We start from the raw sequence: 15396 nt of genomic DNA, 5'->3' as shown, positions 1-15396 counted from the left end.
TCGTTCTTCAGATTTTCCTTTCATTTCTGAAGCGGGCATCTTTCTTTGTTGGCTTTAAAACGTATTGACCTGTCACATGGGATCTGGGAGGTATCGTTATTTTAATGAGCGTGTTTCACTGGCTGAACCTATGCTCTTGTTTCAGTATATCTACAAGGGTACTGGATACTAAATTCCCGCCCCATAAGTGTTTGTAATTTCCAGTTTTTCATTCACTCTCAATTCCTGTCTCTTTATCCCGGAAGTAAAGGTACATACACTGTCCCTGATGCGTTTGAAATCGAAAGAATCGTGTCATGTAAGAAACTCGAGCTGACACCGTAAAGTAACACGGAATCCTCCAGACTTCAAATAACGTCGATATTAACGAGGAACGACTGAAGAGATGAAAAATTTATCTTCTAGTCAGAAGAAAGTAGTGAGTAGAACAGGGAATGAATGACAATAAGGACCAAGATCAACGATGAATAGTTGTGATTCCACATGGGTCGACATGAAACAGAAACGGGAAGAAATACACTTTCATTTGGGCTCCTTTTTTTTTAATATCTCTTATGGATTTTTCGTTTCATTTCTGCTACTACATGTTCAAAAAATTCTAATAAAAAGAAGTACAGTATAATAACGGTTCATATCAGATTTTCAAATACAGATTCACCACGATGGCTGAAATTAAGATATTACGTAGTATACGATGAGTTTTTATCTTAAGTACTCAGACAATCAAAGTTATTTTAGCAGATGGTTCTGCAAATGTACCACCTTACATCCCGTATGAATGGAATGTTAGGCTCTACGACGTAAAATTCTTCTTTTGTTGTAAGCATATTTGACCAAAGATTGTCCTGAATACGGAGAGTGTCGTTCCGGCTAACGGTCACTTGAAAATTATATTGGAAATCGAGCAAAATAGCCTCATTCTAAGAACGAATGAACAATTAACTCCTTCATTAAAACCACCCTCGCACAACGCGACAAGGCTTATCTTCATGTTCTCAATTAAAGCGGAGGTACGTCTTAAGTATCCATTCCACGTAATAACGAGAGTTGAGCGCAGTATGAAGCGCATTTGGTCCCGTTAACTACTAGCACTATACAGTGCTGGAACTAATAATTCAGTAGCAGATGTCAAGGATGAAATTTTATTGCACACAATAACTCAAAATTTATTCGGAATTGTTAACTATTATGCGACACTCTAGCAGTTTGAAAGCGCAATAAGGTAAAGATATGCTGTACTGTTCGCTGTACCGTGCTGCAGACAGGACTTCGATAGTAACTTGCCGTGAACTGGGAGGGATGTAGGCTTCAATTGCGTCTGAACTGGTCGACGACAACACTGCAACTGCAGAATACGGCTAGGCTGTATGTGGTAGAAAGAGAATAGCTAAACAACTTCAAGAGTATCATACACAGCAGAAGAAGGCATATAGTTCGAGAAACACGAAGCTATCTGAGTAAGACAGGTACATAAGTTCGTAGTGTTTTCCCATAGGTTCAATTAACAGAACAGGTACACACAACAAAGACTTTAGTCATCCATAATATCTTCTGCTCCACTATTTACAACAGTCTGCCAACACTGGGGGAAGTTGTCGATACCGCGACTGTACCTATCACATGGTTTTGAGACGAAGAACTCGTCCAACCATGGTCGGAGCGCATTTTCTTCCGGGGAGGTCGTCGCTTGAAAGATGTTCGACAGAGAGTGGAACAGACAAAAATCTGAGGGCGCAGTATCAGGTGAGTAAGGTTGTTGCGGAATGACTTCCCAGTCCAACTCCTGTATAGTGTTTCTGTAAGTCTAGTAGAATGCCGGCGAGCAATATCGGAGAATTAGTTCTTGCATTGCATCTGCAACACGTCTCAGTTATTGACAAGAAATATTTGCAGTGATGCTTACACCTCGGGGAAACAATTCGTAGTACACCACATCGCCACTGTTCCACCGTAACCATAACATTAACTTTTGCAGATGAGCACTTGTTTTTTGTACTGGTAGTTGCTGCTTCATTTGGGCTCAACCATTCCTTTATTTTCCTTATGTAAACATACAGCCACCACCTCTCCTCACCACTAACGATTCAGGGTAGTTGTTCATCGGCCAATTGATAACGTGCAACCAAGGACGCACATATGGCTTCCCGCAGATTCTTGTTATTTTGGTGTAGAGCATGCCGTTCCCTTTGCAAGCAAATGTCGCACGACTGTGGAATGAACACAGTTCGTCAGGTTTGTCAGTTCTCCAGCACACTGACTTGGATCATTCTGGATTATTGCGTTTAAACGAACATTATCCAACCCCGAAGCCCTTGCTAATGTCAAAACTATCCACCTTAAAACGAGAAAACCTTTTTCTCGCCATGATCTGTTGAACAGTATTACCTCCATTTACTGCGCAAACGTTTCGGGCTGCCTTCGCGCCTGTCGGTATACCGTTGAACTCACACAGAATGGTATGTCGGAAATGTTCTGATGCCTGCACTTCCCACTCCATTTTCTGGCGTCCACAGCTCCACTCACTATCTTCAGATAACAAAATGACAATACGTAAACTCGAATAGCAACGGTGAACTACAAATAAAAATGACAGTTTATAAATAAACACACAGCAAACGAAATTCAACATAAAAGCCGAACTTATGCACCAACCTAAGATGACTTGTGGGGACGCGTCACAAACATTTAAGCAAATATCCTAAATAATTCGGAGGTCGAATAGAGGTACAAGTCCTGGAATCCTAGATAAATAATTTTTCTTATATTATTTTGTTTTATTCAATAGATTTAGCAGTAAATATCAGTATATTTAAATAATAATTATGAATATATCTGATTATAATTTTATTATGGCAGAGTCTTTTCACCTGTCGAAACAAAACAGTCGAGTGATGGGATGGTGACAAAGAAAAGTAGATGGCTTAACCTACTGACACGACTATAGTCTTGGTTTACGCGCGCAAAGACACGGATAAACCATCTCAATTAATTTGATGAGATTTGGAGAAGGACAGCGACAATTAATAGTAAGTAAACTGTGATATGCAGGACAGTTTCAGCACGATGGCAGTTATCAATATTTCAAGAACTGTGCTTCCGACATGACAACTATACATAAATACTCTGCAGTTCACATTTAAGTTTCAATAGTGGGGATAAGGGAATTCTGGCCAAATATGGAGGTTGAGGGTATTGTTCTCCTTATGTAAACAAATTGTACCACTGCCCTGGCCTAATTTAATGACCATTAAATTAAGCAAGCCGCTCATTTGAGATACTGCTTTGTTTAATTAGGACATAATTAATGAGATATCATTGCCATTATAATTTGAATTAATGAGCTATAACTTGTTATAATTAGTACAATTTATGGGCAATGTGGTGGCCAAGTAGTGTACTTACACTCATGGTTAGCAAGGTGTTAGCTAATGCCTAAATGATTTCAGCCTAGAGTGATGGCCACACATGGGGCAACACAGGCATGATAACAAAATCCCCAGTGCTCTCCTTAAGTAAACAAACTGGCCACGTGCCATGTCATCTTTAGGTAAACACACTGCTCACTTGGGATCTTAATTTCTCGATATGGAACATATAATTCATTACAATTTCAATTAATGGACCTTAACTGTCACAATTAGAATAATTAATGGTCAATAAGGCAGGAAGGTATTGCAGTTATGCTCCTATTTACCCAGGTGTTAATGATCAAATGTTTTAGCGTAAAGTGATTAATGCCAATTATGATAAAATATGAGGAAAGGAATGGTGTCTCCTCGCCCCATGGCCTAGCCCCAACCACCACCCTCCTTAGTGCCATAGCATCCTGAGAGGAGACTTGGCTTTCGTAGTCTGTAACTCGCTTGAGCAATGGCAGCAGCAGTAAATTCAGGTGATATTCACAGAATTCCAGCACAGTATTGTACCCAGTGGTATTTGATGCATCCTCGCCAGTTTTCTCCAGAATACTGTGCTCACTGCTATTTTCTGAAACATTATTATTTACGAATTGGGGTAATTTTACAATACTTTTTAAGACGACGCTCATAAATACAGGTTTACCTGCTATTTTACTGACTTTCCACATTTTTTAAAACGACTCACATAAATATGTCTTTCACTGATTTTTCTCCAATTTTTCAGTACTTTCCAAGAAAACACATATAAGTAAGTGTTTTGTGACAATTTTACCAATTTTTTAGAAGATGCACTTAAATATGGACATTGGGGCAATATTACCCATTCCGAGAATTATGGTATATGCCAGTAAATAGTGTGCTATGAAAGTTTAGAAATTACTATGGAGCATCATTTCGCAACAAATAAATTCCTGCTGTGTACCTTTCACTCGCTCATCAGTACTATTTACAGATTTTTGTGGTATTCTAGTATTCCACACAACTTTTTTCAAGAATATACAAATAATGATGTGGGTCAGATAATCACTACAGGCCTATGTTTCTCTTAAATATATCCCCCTCCCCCCACCCCACCCACCACCTCACATTATTAATGTGTCATGAAACTATCATATCCCTTAAGACTGTAAGAGAATGCTGCGATTGTAAAACAACAGGGGGAACGCTTTTTCAGAGCAAGGTTGCGCATATTATTAATATTCCTGAGTTGTAGAGCCCACGCCTCAACACGCACCCAAAGGTGATGGCCCACACTTCCAGCTTGCCACGGAGGCTGCCTGTGCTGTGTATTCCTGCCATTGCTCTCTGTTCTAGGGATGCAGACTGCCACCGCTGCTGGTATATGAATAAGTGTGTATGACTTGCATGTATGAATAAGTGCAACATCTTTACTGAACACCACACCTGTAGTGCACCCCGTTCTCAGCTTGCTGAAATTTACCACATCAACTGCAGCCACCCAACACCACCAGTGCCACAGCGCATGTCTGCTCGCCCCTGCCATTACATGTCATGTAGGGTGACAACCCACACTTGTTCTTCCACCTATAGGATAGGAACAGGAGAGCTATGCATTTTACTTAAAAACAAGCAAAAAGAAACCTCATAGTCTACACAGTATATTCATATGGCACAACAGGACACTCCGTATTACCAGGAGTAACACCTGCCTTTGCCACAGCGCTTTCATCCACATGAGAACTAAGGGGAATCCGATAAACTGTAGTTGTACGATAAATCAATCAAATCTAACATACTACCTTAGAATTATAATTACGAACACCTTAAATTGTAAAAAACACGTAGAAAACTTTGTGGAGAAGGCGAACCAAAGATTGCGTTTCATTGTCAGAACCCTTACGAGATGCAATAGAACTGATCTACTAAAGAGACTGCCTACACTATGCTCGTCCGTCCTGTTTTGGAGTACTGCTGGATGGTGTTGGATCCTTGCCAGAAGGAATTAACGAGGTACATCGAGAAAGTTCGAAGAAGGGCATTACCGAGGAATAGGGGAGAGAGTGTCACGTACATTATAAGAGGATTTTTGAGTTGACATGAACAAAACAAAATCGTTTTGCGTTGCGACCGGACTTCCCACGAAATTTCGATCTTCAGTTATCTCCTCAGAATGCGAAAATATTTTGTTGACGCCGACCTGCATGGGAGAAACGATAATCATAAGAAAATAAGGGAAATCAGAGCTGGCACCAAAAGATATAGACTACGTGTTCGTTTCTTCCCCGCACTATTCGAGAGTGAAATAGTAGAAAACTATTGTGCAGGTGCTTCGATGAACCCTCTGTGAGGCACTTAAGTGTGATTTGCAGAGTATCGGCATAGATGTAGATGTCTTATTTAGACTCCGTCGAGTTCTGGGAAAGACGATTTATTAAAGTTAGCATTTTAGCTGCGATCTACATACACTTCTGCAAGACTTTTCATTATCATTACAGACGATTCGAGTCTCAAATTCACTGCGTCTTTCTACAATATGCGTAAGTGTAAAGGGGCTGTGTAGCATCGTCCTTTTGATTACCCAACCTTGTGTTACGATAAACTGTTGTTAGCTGTTGGCACTAAGTCTATCTTATTAGTCTCAGCAAAAATTTTATGCTGCTTTTAATAGGCTGTTTTCTTACAAATTTACCATTTAATGCAAGCGGAAGGTTTCTGCCTGAAATTTGAAATCAGTCCATTCTCCATTGAGATTTCACCAGAATGAGACTTTAACAATTCATCGGAATGTCCATATAGTGCCAGAGTTAAATTTTCATGCTGTAAACGTTACTTGGGCTCAAAATAAAACACCTTTTGCTTGCTGCACATTATGTTTGTTTATAAGGCATGTTCTGTCAGTGTCCAGAAGTATCACTGGATTTTTTTCGTTTGCAAGCACAGATGGCGTTTGTACTTATACGCTACAGATTTAGAACAGTTCTTTGAGATTATTACACTAAATGGAAAGGTATTTACAGATCAGCATCTAATTCATTATATTTTGTAAGCTTAGGAGCTGTCTGGTGGTCAACTGGCAGAAATAATTAGGCGCTGTTCTGTAAGTACCTTTCCATTTTACCACAATTAATAAAATGTTCCAGGCTTTTACGCCATGGTCGAATGGATTTCACCTTCAAACCCAACTTTTCGTTACCGTCTGCAGAGGACATTTTCAGGGAGTATCTTAGCCTCTTTGAATGTCCGATTCACACTCTGGCTCGCCACTGATTACAGCAACATTGCGCTTGCGCGTGCATCCGCGCAGTAGCGTGACGTCACAGGTTTTGAATACGCGAGACTTATTACCTCTTGTCGACTGCCGTCGTCAGCTGCTGCTATTGGAAGATTGGTGCACATCCTCTTCAGCAGGATCCAGATGTCATTCAGTTTCACGCCCTCCTCCTTCCTACTGAATTTCCGGGGGTGTTTCACAATCTCAATGGTCTTTCTATATTACCTCTCAATGTATCACCTTGTGGCTTGCTGTACTTTAATTCTATCAAAATGAATGTGGTGGCCTTCTGGCAGAAAATCATGTTCCTCAACATCTGATGTGTCAGTCTCCACGTACACTTCTGCACAATTAACGGAATCCTACAAATTCCTACCCGTTCCAGCGGTTGGCGAACATTATTAGCTAATTTTCGGTGATCTTTTATTTCTGTGTTGGGTTTGTAGATTACTGCGACGTTCCGCTTGTCCAGGATTTTTCCAATGCCGTCGGTAACGTCCTCAATGAAAGTCTGGAAAACTTCAGATTTCGCCGGCTCTTGATCGTCCCTTTGTTTTCTACGCGGTGGTATTAGCGCTCTTTTCACCTGAACGAAAGAATAGCCAATTGGTGAGGTGATGCACGAAAATCATCATTCAACATGGTGGGTTTGCTGTCAGGGTTCCTCTGAGCCATAATCCGTAGGTAGCGGTCATCCACTGCAGTAGTAGACCTTGGGCGGCCTGAGCGAGGCATGTCATCTAAAGTTCCTGTCTCTGTTCCGTGCCCGAACAACATCGCTTTGGTTCACTCCGAGACACCTGAAGACTTCAGTTGTTGAGAGCCCTTCCTGGCACAAAGTAACAATGCGAACGCGATCGAATCTTGGTATTGACCGTCTGGGCATGGTTGAAATACAGACAACATGAGCCGATTACCTCCTTCCTTGTGGAATGACTGCAACTGATCGGCTGCCAGACCCCCTCCGTGTAATAGGCGCTGCTCAGGCATGTTTGTTTACATATTTGGGCGCGTTTAGTGACATCTCTGAAAAGTCAATGAGACTATGTCTGTGATACAATATCCACAGCCAACGTCTACTTCAGGAGTTCTGGGAACCGGGTCGATGCAAAACTTTTTTCGACGTCAGTCTAGAACCCAAGTAAATTCCACAGTAGAACTACTCGAAGTTAAAACTAAGATATTAACTAGCAAATCAGTAACGACAAAGGTCATACTCTAGAAATAATGCAGCATATAAAAGCGAAGGTACCGGTGGCAGCTTTCGTGGTTGCAGTAATAGAACAATGAAAGCGTGGTAAAAGTAAAGAAGTTCGTCTGAGTAAAAGCAGATTAGGGATCTCAGACTTGTCTCGTAGACGGAACGATCTAGACAGAGTAGTGTCAAAGATTTTTTGACAAAAACGACGAAAGGAATCTCCCTCGAGTACTTAGTAGCAAGGCAGTTATGGATTTCATTGTGTGCCTGTGATAAAGTGTGGAGGGATGTATTTTGAAGAAAAACTGGTAAGACTGTTTTGGGTAGTAGTCACAAGACGTGCCAATAAAGCCGGAAATTGTTATTACTACCATTCAGAAAAGCTGATAATCTACGAAAACGATTGGAGGAGCTAAACAGCGATAGTTAGATAATTGGCTTGATACTAATTATGCCAAACGATCATAATGTGAAAGCAACACATCAAAGAGAGTATTTATCAATAAATAGTGACGTAATTGAACTTATTGGACGGAGTGGAATTTATAGCAGCTGAATATAACAGGTTGACGGAGGGCAAAGAAAATAAATATAAAAGCATATAGTGCGTCGATTAGTTTTGAATAACCTAGTATGGATTTTAAACTGTAAACCAGTGCGTCTGATTCTGAACGTTTGCAAAGACTATGTAAGATCAGTAATGACTTAGGAGTAGTGAGTCACGGATTTAAAGTGGGGAAGCTCTTCAGAAATGGAGGAATGCTCAGAAAGTTAAAATGAGGTGTCTGATGAAAATTACTGGGAAAGACTGATGAGAGATAATTATCGAGGAACAAATTGTAGTGTAAGATCTGGTAATGACAAAAATCTAAATCAAATTTAAGCAGCATTAAACAGTGAGATGAAAACAATGTACAAAATTGTGTTATGCCTTCTAACTAATAATCCTTCAGTTTTATAAGAGAAAAAGAAATACCATAACGGATATGCATATTTGAATCGTGCTTCCCGTATGAGATCAACTGATTCTTAGCAGTTATGTTTTTTCACTGTTATTTTCGCTTACACCACGCAAAGATTTTTCGTTTCATTAGTGATACTCAGTGCTTCCATTCGGCTATAAATTTAATCGACAAGTGAAGCTTCGATTTTTTATCGACTAGTACTTACGACATTCGATAATTGCTTTGTAGAATGCTCTAAGCGCTCCAGCAGTAGAATGTCAATATCATATGCTGAAGACTCACTGGAGGGATGTAATAAGTTATTTGATGTCGTTTATGCAAAAGCGAATTTCAAGACGCATGAATGCTTACGACGAGGACAAAAACGGGAAAGCGCACAGATGAGTTCTTGGTGGAAATATATGACCATTAGACCATTAGATAAAAAATATTTCAGTAATATGCGCCTCTCAGATAATGTCTATTTGTATGACACTTGCAGGACGAGGTTTATAAAATATCACAAATTAACTGAGTCGTACGCGTCACAACTCGACTTGGAAATAGAGCAAATCTAGTCCTACAGTACCGTCACTATCAAGATAGTAATTTTGTAGAAAGTAACAAATGTTTAGTACCGGATAGTTGGTTACGCCTGACAGACTGTTTGTTTCTCTTTCACTAAACAACAATTTTATTTTTGGTGAGCTTCGTTATACGTGATCATAAAAGCTGAGACTTATTAGGAAGAGCAGTGAGCATTAAAAGGGAAAGTACGCTTCGAAATAAACAAAATGAGAGAAGTGAGCGTATCATCCATCAGTAGGAGGTAGTCGCCTGCGTTGTTTACATACAGCAGTTGCATTATCCAGTGACATCTAAATACTTACAAATGGCCCGCCTGATTAGCTGTATGGTTACGTGCTTGCCTCCTATGCAGTGGGCACGGGTTATATTCCAGGCCGAGCTGGAGATTCTCCATGTTCGTGGATTGGGTGTTGCGTTGTCATCATTTCATCCTTATCACCGGCACACGAGTCGCCCAATGTGGAGTCGAATGATGAGATTTGCACTCGGCGGCCGAACTTCCCCGGATGGGGCCTCCCGGCCACGCTTATTTTTTGACTTGCACACGACCATTCTGCATGACACTAGACAAACATGTAAATTTTCTACTGAGAAAATAAAAGGCAGAATTTATTGGACAAATTCTGAGAGTAGTAACCTATCTAAGCACGGATGATTCAAAGTACAAAATGTTTGCCATTTCCTCCCAATGCTAATATCTTTGGCAGCGATCTAGTTCAAATTGATTCAAGAAAGTGTAAATGCGCGTTTAAAAAGTAGTAGCGAAACTCATGGAGGGATTATTTGGTGAGGCGAGAAGTTAGTACTGATGTAAAGGAAATGTGGATAGTTCTCATGAAAGCTATCACAGACTATGAAGGCTCGCTCATAAAGTTATGGGAACCTCTTTTACGCAAATGATTTTGAAAACTGTGTTGTGCTGGCAATGCACAGTTAGAAATAAAGAAATTTGATAACGTGGAAAACTTAAATTTAGTCATTTGAATGTAGTGACTTAGAGAAAGCCAACTTTGTAAGAGTTAACGTCCTCCATGAACTATGTTATTCCCAATGTAAATGTAGGATCCATAAAAGGTGAGTTTTCTGAAGGAATGGATTTCTGTCATAACTTTTGAAGAACTACGTAGTTGAAACGGCTAAATGAGGGCAGCGGAAGTACCAAACGTGAAAATTTTTGATACGCTTGTTGAATCTATAAGAGGGGAAAAAAACAACAAAGCTGAAACCAGCAGACATCTTTTGCTCTCATTAACTAGTTGATCTAGCATGTATCGGTCAATTTCTAGTTTCCTAACGTCGTAAGACTTTACGTGCCTCGTTAATTCCTCTACATCTATCTTCTTGCAATAGATTTACGTGTAATCGTTGGATAACTTAACTGTGTGCGAGAAGTAATGAGTTCCATACTGAATTGCGCTGTCCTAAATGTCTAAATAACAGCACAAGTGATTGTGGAAGTAGCTCACACATCGACGTATATTTAAATTTCAGTACTTTGCGCTAATTACGTAAAGTAAACCCATTTCTCTGTTTAAAAACATTGTTTCGTTTTATGTTACATGACCAATTGACGGATAACCGAGTAGAATATTTTGAATTAATATGATCATTAAAAAGTTGGAAAGCCTTAACATAAATAAGGTAAAAACATACTAATAAGACGACTAAGATACAACAACGTGTCAATTCACCTATGTCAGTAGCTTTATCTTTGACAACCACGCAGACTGCAGCATACAGGCCGCCAAAGTAAGTCAGTGATTTACATCAGGTAGTTTAACGTGAAACTACACATGCATCCGGATTGTTCTCTCCGCAAAAGCGAGTACATTAAAGTGAATCAACTAGAATAGTATTTTAAGTTTTCTAGGGATAATGACTGCTGCAACAGCCAGTTAAATCGAAGAGGAATGGATATTTTTAAAAATAGCTACCACACAAAACGGACACAGAAGTATAGGTACAAGGAAAGTAAGTACGAATAAATTTTTGAGTTGATCGACGAAAGAATGTAATACAAAATTAATCGAAGAAAGACGAAAATCAATGACTTCGGAATGAAAGAAAGCTGAAGTGGACTTTTATTCTAGTAATACGTATAGTGAAGGGAAACCAAGACGAAATGGCTGCAGGTAAAATATGAGAAAATGATAAAGAAATGTTCATGGGAAGGACTGATGCAGCGTAGAGAAAAGCTGAAACACTGATCGATGAGTTTAGAAACAAGAGAGGTAATGCTAAGGCTACAATGACATTTTCACTGTCAAATGGAAAGGAGAGAGACAGATGATAAAGGAAACAGTACACTGAATGCCTCTATGAAGGGAAGGACTTCAGCAATGTCTTTATACAGGAATAATTCTGTATCGATATTGAAGACACAGCGAACCCAACGTTAAATTTAGAGCATAACAGAGCTTTGGAAGATTTGCTGTCAAATAAGGCAGAAGGGATAGATAAAATTCCTTCAGAGTTTCTAAAATCATTGATCATTGGGGGAAGAGGAAACCCAACCCCTGTTCAGTTCAGGGTATAGAGTCTTTGAAATATGTAATATACCATCGAATTTATGAAAAATATCATCTACCCCATACTGAAGAAAGTAAATTGCAAGACCTGTTGTTTGGAATGAAGAGTCTACTGCGTACAGAATAAGGACAGACCAAACGAGAAAAAGACGACAGTAATGAGGAGTGGTAGAAGCCAGATCAGCGATATCGGTAACTTCAAAATTGGTTACCATTAGGTAGAGGAAGGTAACGAATTCCTCTGCCTTAGACGGAAAATGACATATGACAGAGGAAGTATGTAGGATACCAAAGACTGGCGAACTAAATTTTTGTAGTATGAAACAATACCTGGTATTGAGGAATATTTGAGACTGTACATTTAGGACATAGCGAATCATGCAGACTTTGCAAACCGGAAACGAAGAGAGTCGAAGTGTTTGAGATTAATTTCTATAGAAGTCTATCGAAAATAATGTAGACTGATACAGAATGAGGAGTTGCTCAACAGAAGTGGCGCGGAAAGGAAAAGGTGGAAACGCCGAGGAGAAGAAGAAGAGACAGGATAACTGAATATGTTATAATGCATCAGTGAATGAATTCTACGGTACTAGACAGAGTAGTGGAAGTGAAAACTTGAAGAGGAAGAGAGAGATTGGAAAACAACCAACAAATAATGGAGTATGTGGGGTGCAAGCATTACTCTGAAATGAAGCGACTGGCACAAGGGAAGAATTCATAGCAGGCCTCACTAAACTGCAGACATGACACAGTAAACTATTAATAACGCTGATATACTCACAGTGCTTGTTAGTATCACACAAGTAAGGCTCAAGATAAAAAAATTCAATTATTTCCTTTTGACGGATTCTGCAGATTGTAAGAAATGGTTGAAGAAGATCGAAAACACGGCTCCACAGTGAGGTAGACTGTCACTAATCTTAATTCAGTCTAATATGTGGAAAAAGTTTGCTTGCGCTACTATTTCACTGAGCAGTCTACGTCATTTCATGTGATAATACACCACGAAACGTTTTGAGCAAAGCTTTATGAAAAATATACAACAAATGTGCTCTGCTGACATTATTACTGCCCAATAGAGAGCTTTGCGCCCTTTTATAACCAATAGAATATGATTTAATATAAAATAATTATTTCGAACGTATTCTTTAAGCGGTCGAAAATGCACACAGTATAATGTTACTGTTATTTCCATTGCTTTTGAAATATTACAGACTGATGAACACATAATCGTAAACAATGTAATGTTCAGTTCAAAACTGCTTGCGGTTAATTTTTCCAATAAACAGGAGTGTGAGAGCACTGAAATTGCTGCGAAAATAGCATGTTTCACAGTTACTACATGTATAAACAGAGTGACCCGTACACAAAAATACCTTTCATCGCGTGTGTCGAACAGCGATAGTCTCTGAAGTGTAACACTGAGTACTGTCGCCGTCCACAAATTTTATTTCGCTTATTTGTCCACGAATTTTATTTCGCTTATTTGCCTGCAGACGTGGCCCTGCGATGGAATGAAATTTATGCGAGCGCCCGCCCCCTGCGGCCACGCGGAGAGCCCTCTTCTCCTCGCTGCCGCCGGAGAGGCGACGAGTGAGGCAGGTTTTGCCGCGGCCGCCGCTGGCATCGCTCCCAACGCCCACCGGCCTCGCCTTTTTGTCCTCAGCTCGCTCTCTGCCGCTGTGGCGTCAGCCGACCTCCGCTGCACTGACGCAGCTGACATAAGTAAATCGTACAGGAGGCACAACCACAAATAAACTATCCGATCAAAAGTATCTGGACACCCCTATCTAATGTGGGGTTGGCTTCTAAATGTCACGAGAGGTCGACGACCTTGTATAAAAGCAGGCTGAGAGTGTACTGATGCCAGTAGAGAAGCAATAGCAGCATACACTGAGGTGAAAAAAGATTTTCTGCAGCGGTACACAACTGGTGGCAGTATCGCGTACAAAGGGATATATGAGTAGTGAATTGGGGGAGGGGACGTTTGTACTCAGTTGATTCACTTAAGAAGATTTCCGACATGATTATGTCAGCACGACGGGAATCAACAGATTTCGAACGCGGAATGGCAGTTGGAGCTAGACGCAAGGGACATTTCATTTCCGAAATCGTTAGTAACTCAGTATTACGAGATCTACAGTGTCAAGAATGTGCCGAGAATACCATATTTCGTGCATTACCTCTCACTACGAACAACGCAGTGAACGACGGCCTTCACTTAACGACCGAGGGCAGCGGCATTTGCATAGAGTCGTCAGAGCTAACAGAGAAGCGTGAAATAACTGCAGAAATCAATGTGAGACGTACGACGAAAGTGTCCATTAGGACAGCGAGAAGAATCTGGGATTACTAGGCTATGGCATCAGACGACCGAGGCGAGTAGCTTTGTTTACAGCACGACTTCGTCTGCAGCACCTCTCCTGGGCACCAAACAATTGGAAAATTGTGGTTTGCCCATATGAGTCCCGATTTCAGTTGGTAACAGCTGATGGTAGAGTTCGAGTGTGGCGCAGACTCCACGAAACTACGATCTGGAGCGGTCAACAAGGCACAGTACAAATTGGTGGTGGCTAGGTTGAAATATCCTAACATAGGACTGACAAAGGTTAGGAAACGTGGAGAGGCGAACCAACGCTAAGAACATTTTTTCTTGAGAAATTAAAAATTTATTTAGAAATATGCCAGCCATCAGAACGATAATTAAAACCACAATATTCTCTTACAACTGATATACAATAATGAACATCAAGTTTCTCTTGCAGAAGCAGTCTTGAAAACAACAGAAATACCAATCTAAGCAGCAGGCCACAATAACACAAGCAAATTTAAAACAAAGAAATGTTGTTGTTGTTGGGTCTTCAGTCCTGAGACTGGTTTGATGCAGCTCTCCATGCTGCTCTATCCTGTGCAAGCTTCTTCATCTCCCAGTACCTACTGCAACCTACATCCTTCTGAATCTGCTTAGTGTATTGATCTCTTGGTCTCCCTCTACGATTTTTACCCTCCACGTTGCCCTCCAATGCTAAATTTGTGATCCCTTGATGCCTCAAATCATGTCCTACCAACCGAACCCTTCTTCTAGTCAAGTTGTGCCACAAACTTCTCTTCTCCCCAATCCTATTCAATACCTCCTCATTAGTTACGTGATCTACCCACCTTATCTTCAGCATTCTTCTGTAGCACCACATTTCGAAAGCTTCTATTTTCTTCTTGTCCAAACTGGTTATCGTCCATGTTTCACTTCCATACATGGCTACACTCCATACAAATACTTTCAGAAACGACTTCCTGACACTTAAATCTATACTCGATGTTAACAAATTTCTCTTCTTCAGAAACGATTTCCTTGCCATTGCCAGTCTACATTTTATATCCTCTCTACTTCGACCATCTTCAGTTATTTTACTCCCTAAATAGCAAAACTCCTTTACTGCTTTAAGTGTCTCATTTCCTAATCTAATCCCCTCAGCATCACCCGATTTAA

Source organism: Schistocerca piceifrons, chromosome 5 (assembly GCF_021461385.2).
Source record: "Schistocerca piceifrons isolate TAMUIC-IGC-003096 chromosome 5, iqSchPice1.1, whole genome shotgun sequence".
Lineage (NCBI taxonomy): Eukaryota > Metazoa > Arthropoda > Insecta > Orthoptera > Acrididae > Schistocerca > Schistocerca piceifrons.
Note: the sequence above shows the minus strand (reverse complement) of the source record.